The 5,832-nt window shown below is 34.1% G+C and overlaps 1 protein-coding gene across 1 annotated transcript in view; it reads left to right on the top strand.

Moving 5' to 3' along the window:
• Positions 1-3,377: 3,377 nt before the first annotated feature.
• Positions 3,378-5,832, top strand: part of LOC107573755 (uncharacterized) — an 8,258-nt gene continuing 5,803 nt past the window's right edge. The window contains exon 1 of the mRNA XM_016260199.1: positions 3,378-3,447. The gene's annotated coding sequence lies outside the window, so the exon portion shown is untranslated. The remainder of the gene's footprint in view (positions 3,448-5,832) is intronic.

Raw genomic sequence — 5,832 nt, 5'->3', positions numbered from 1 at the left:
TCTCTATTCTTTTTCTATTCTATCTATTCCTTTTCTTTTTATTTAATATACAATTAACAAAAACAAAAAAAGCCTCTAACACTAGCTTGCTCTATTTTTTTTCTATTCTATCTGTTTTTTTTTATTTATTATATAATTAAAAAAAACCTTGCTATGTGTGCTGCGTTAAGTTAACTGAGACTTGTTACAGCACTTGCGTATCATTGCTCTTTTGTTGATTTTGATTGCTTCTGTTGTCCTCATTTGTAAGTCACTTTGGATAAAAGCGTCTGCTAAATGTCTAAATGTAAATGTAATGTAATGTAAATGTAAAATTGTGCACTGATGGTTTTAATTTTATTAATGAAGAACATAGCAAAGTCATCAGCTGTTAGAGTTGATGAAGGAGGGGGAGCGAGGAAAATGTTTTAAAGAGCATGCGAGAGTTAGACAAATTGTTAATTACTTAATTAATTACATACTGTTTTATAATGTAGTACAGTACTGAAGTATACATATCTGCCAACTGCTATTTACAAACCTGTTGTTAAACAATAAGCTGCTATTTTAAACAGAATTTATCATTATTTGCACTTAGTGTAGCTAGAATATATCACTTTTTCCAATTAGTGTAACTGCCAAAAATATCATTGTTCAGTTAAACACAGCTCAGTGTTGATTCAGTTCTGTCCAATATGTGAAGTTAATCAATTATGAAATGAGTTCAATTGAGCAACATAGCATTGTTTACTAGTATGACGCCTTATTAACAAGCCTTTGTAAAAAGAATGCTTAGCACATTTGTTTGTAATGTAACAACCTCGACAGCTGTGCTGAATTCATGTTTGTGTTTGTCATGTGACAATTAAGCACACTACTCTGAAACATTTGTTGCTTATTGTATACTGTTTCACACACTATTCTTTAAAAACAGTAGGCAGTATGCACTGTGCACTGGACAGTAAGCAAGTATGCATTTCGAACACAGCCAATGATATTTCTTATTTTTATATTCAAAATTGCATTTCAAACATTATTCTCATAACATTATTTATTGCAGTTGTAATTGTGCAAAGTAAATTAATTTGTTTGATAACAGCCTTAGTGTAAATTGACTCTGATCAATTGTAAGAATTTGACATGAAATATGCTGCATACATTTAATAAGGTTGAAAAAATGGCCTTCATAAAAGTAAATAACATCCTGAGGTTAATATCAAAAATATGCAGATAAATGTAAAAGCTAATACAGATCAAATATTGCTTCAGAATAAATTGTGTACACCACCAGAAATCTCGGTCATGCTGTGCTTTTGAGGGGATATTTTGTCTGCTGATATGAACGTTTTTGACATTTTTTTTTACATTTAACAAATTAAATATTACATTATACGTATGTAAAATAATGTGTGATTTCCATTAGAGGTTTGGTCTTAAATGTCATATAAGGTGTTATTAAAAAGTCTTACATTTAACTTGTTCACAGGGTGTATACAGATATGAAGAAGGAGGTACGCACTGTGATTACAGCACTTGTGTCTGCTTTATAACAAAAGCACATCGGTCAGTGCTAGTATTAGATGGTCAGGTGCTGGTGAAAAAGATGTGTCTTTAGATGTTTTTTGAAAATGGCCCTGTATTCTGTTTATTTTATTTTTCCTGCAACAAAATAGTTAAGTCACGTTTATTTTTATAGAGCTTCATATAATAGAGATTGATTCACAGCAGCTTTACTAATAAACAGGAAAATAACAGTAACAATGTTGCAAAATTCTTTAATTATGACAAAAATTCAGTTTTAATGTGACATATAAAGCAGGTCCACAAAATACAATATAGTTTCTTAGGAACTATTTCAATTGATCTGAATAGTGACTAACGATTCAGGTTAGTTTAAACAGCTTCAATTAAAGCCAAAGTAAATTAATAAATGTATGTAATAGAAATCCTTCACTTCTCATGTGAAATCAGTGTGGCTTTACTGACACCCAGTGGTGAAATTGAGCAACTGACTGAAAACATCAATGACTTCATTGCAATAACAAGAAACAGTTTGAGGCCACGTTCACACAGCAGCAGAATACGGTTGTCAGTCCTGTATTTGAGTCCTTAATTCGTCTCCTCAGCGTCTCCCTGTAGCGCCATTTTGGAGCGTATCACATACGTAAACATCGTATGCTGTTCTGTGTCAGCAGCACCGTAAGCTGGTTATGCTGTGATCTGATATCGTTGCTCTTTTGTTGATTTTGATCGCTTCTATTGTCCTCATTTGTGAGTCGCTTTAGATAAAAGCATCTGCTAAATGACTAAATGTAAATGTAATGTATTGAGTCCAATAACAATGTCTCCTTTAGGGACAATAAAGTATATTTCATTAGTTTTTTTCCTGTCTGTGTGACTACATTTTGCACTGGCGCGACCATAACATTGCCCAACTAATAAGAGATTTCATATGCATATGAGAAACATCAAATAGCACTGAATAACTTATGCCTGTTTCTCTAATGTGCATACGTGTGATTCATAAAACGAACATATGCACAGAAAGTGTGTATGCCTCTCTTACCGCTGTAAGATCTATACATTGGAAGTGATTATGAAAATGTGTGCAGCTTAATGGTTTCAGATCACTCGCCCCTAATTAATGTCATTAACACAGAATAGCACCAGTCGACGTCAAAATCCTTTACTCTAGAACAGCAAGCTGCAAGAATAGCTTAGATTTCCAAAAACCTGCTGCACTGCTAGAAGCAGAAGTGTTGCCGTGGACTTTAGTGTACACACACTCTATAGTGTCCAATTATAGGATTGTAATTGGTTTGTTTTTCCCATTTTTATGTTTTCTATTTTATAGTTGTCTGTCTATATGGCTTGCCATAAAACAAAGGGACATATATAAAGTTGAAGAAGATGATCATTGATTGCAGATGTCTTATTTTGGGCGTAATAAAAAGCTAATTGTGTTTCTCCAAACAAATTCCCTTCAAACATCTAGTTCATAGTTCATCGTGTTTGTCTAGGTTATACTTGATTAGCTGCTTCTCAGTATAGATGAAGCTAAGCCATGGTTTATAACATCCATCAGGCTGTACTGGTTTAAACCATAAACTCTCGGATGACTTTGACCAAAGTCTCAGAACTTAGCTTGTTCACCATCATTGTTAGGAAAGGCCAGATCACACCTCAAACCGTGTCCCAGAAATCAGCAGCCATGCGTGATAATGTTACATGTCACGACGTGCAAGTACGTTTCTTATGGAAAATGACAGCAAAACAAGTGTTCCTAGATTACCACTAGGGGTCATTGTGTGTGTTTCATGTTTCCATGGACTCTATTATGAAGCTTTGTCTTTTTTTTAACCATGCCTCCTTCTTATTTGATGTCATGTTATTCATTAGCTTCAGTATAAATAGCCCAGTGCTGCTTCTAGTCTGTCTGGTTTTGTACCTGTATGATCGTGTTTTCTGGTGAGTTATTCTGGAGTTTGCTGGTTTTTCTCTTGTATCTCTACATCATTCCTTTTTCCTAAAATGATCAATTACTCAAAGCTTTTCAGTGCCATGTTTGTTGCTGCAGTCTGGGAGTCAGGGGTCTGGGAGCCGTTGTTTTTACATCTAGTCAACATTTGAGTGCATTTGATTTTTATAGACATTAGGAATGTCAAATATGTTACGTTCTTTGGATGCATTAATAGATGCAATGCAAACCAGAACAAAAAAAAAGACCGGCTGTGTTTGAAATGGCATACTATCGTAATACGCTTACAGAGGACTCTGTATAGGATACTGATTCCCACAACACAATGCACTCTATGTGACGTTTCATCTTCTTTAAGAGTGAACTGGAGCCAGGGAATAATTATAAATGTAGCACTTTTTAAGTACACATATGCATGTGACTGTAAAGTAGGAACTATCTGTGTTTCTTGAAAACACTATCGTTACACAAAATGCACTTTAATCTCTACGGCGCATTTCCGATCAAGTCGAATCGAGTCATGAAGATATGATCGCGACAGTATATGCTTTATTTGTGTTTTTCAAGTCAAATCGAGTCGCCTTTATTTATTATAGAGCTTTATACAATACAGATTTCAAAGCAGCTTTACGGTGATCAACTGGAAAATAACGATTCAGCGATGCAAACAGAGTTCAATGCTTCAACAGAGCTCGAACAAGAAAATAGTGTCTTTGTTCAGCTGAAGTCTGCTTGGTGTTGATTCAGATCCATTCAGTAACTGTGCCAAGTTCAGTAATTATGAGTTCAGTGTGGCTGTAAAGCTGTTTAGTAGTACAATCAATGGAACCCTTTGTAAATTAATCAGAGCTTTAGACCACTTGGGCTATTTAGACTATTTGCGTTCTCATCTCAAGTTAACCTGAGACAACCAAGACCGATACAAGTGTCCCAAAATAAACAACAGTAATGGTTTATGATCTGTGCACCAAGTGTATCTGTAGTAGTTTATTTGCAGTGTGATGTGCACATGGATGTAAGTTTTAAGGTGCAGATATTGGCTTGAAACAGGACACACACATACATACATATAAACATATATATATATTTAGTGCATAATATAATATTGTATATTATATAATTGTAACTTGAAATAATACCGGTATATAATATTGCGCACAATCTTGAGCTTGCTGAACGCCTCTGAAGTAAACAAACCATAGGAGCAGGTTCTGTTCCAGGGTTACTTACAGACACTGAAAGTTACCTCTGTTAATTTCTGCATAGTTACCCTTAAACACGTCCAGGGATTGAAATTAACTTTTTTACTCACCAGCCAATTTGGCTACTAAATTGTTACATTACCGGCCATTCATTACTTCTACTAGCCACAAACCAACAGTTTGAGGCTGTCTACATGACAAAGCGACTGTTGCAAATCATTTTGTGTCAGTACTAGGGGTGTGCGATATTGACAAAAAATAATATCTCAATATTTTCTGTGATTTTATCGATAAAGATAATTAGACGATATTTTGCTGAGTGTGTTATTGTGCTGATATCTTAAGCATACCGTGGACAGCTGACTCCTAAAGTTTGAGATATTCTTCATATTCTGTGTGGTCAGTTCACAGCAGTGATAGAAATTAATCTTTTCCAATAAGTTTAGATTGATTTTTACCTTTTATGGGCATTCTTACCTTTATAAAGCCATTTTTTTCTAAAAGTGTGCATCATTTTTTGAGTCAAATTCTTACATTTAATCAGGCAATTATAATAATAATACATTTAGGCTGTTACTAAACAAATTAAATCAGTATCAATAAAATTAATCTTTGCAGAAGTTGAATATGAAGTGGCATTTAGATGTGTTTACGCTTGTTAATGCAGCTCAGAGGGACATGGGATGCTTTAACCTGCAGTTACAAATGCATAAATAATGTTTTGATATTTTAAACATGAAATGTTGAATACTGATATTTGAAATTATTAAAAAAATGAAAAGATACTTTAAATGTGAAATTAAATCCGCCAGTAGGTGGCAGCAAGTCACTGTTAAGTGAGTCATTGCGAATGAACCGAATCATTTAAACGGTTGATTTTGCTCAGAGACGCAAGACAGCGCTGTGTTTGCAATGTTTTCTGTTGGCGAAATAACGCAGAAACAGCCAATATGGTGTCTAAAACGTAAGTCTCTTGATGTTAACTTATTGTTTATTGAACTGTTGTATAAAATCAAGATCACATTTGTAACCATGCTGATTTTTATTTTTTTTTAAATGGGCACGCTTCGTGTGATATTAACTATATCAATAACTGAATTTATATAAATATATACATTTTCCAACCCGCTTATCTTGAATTATGTGATCATTTGTAATGCATATTAACAGACT

This window comes from Sinocyclocheilus grahami, unplaced genomic scaffold (genome assembly GCF_001515645.1).
Source record: "Sinocyclocheilus grahami isolate Dianchi unplaced genomic scaffold, SAMN03320097.WGS_v1.1 scaffold2025.1, whole genome shotgun sequence".
Lineage (NCBI taxonomy): Eukaryota > Metazoa > Chordata > Actinopteri > Cypriniformes > Cyprinidae > Sinocyclocheilus > Sinocyclocheilus grahami.
The sequence above is the reverse complement of the archived record's forward strand: the minus strand, read 5'-3'. Positions and strand labels throughout refer to the sequence as shown.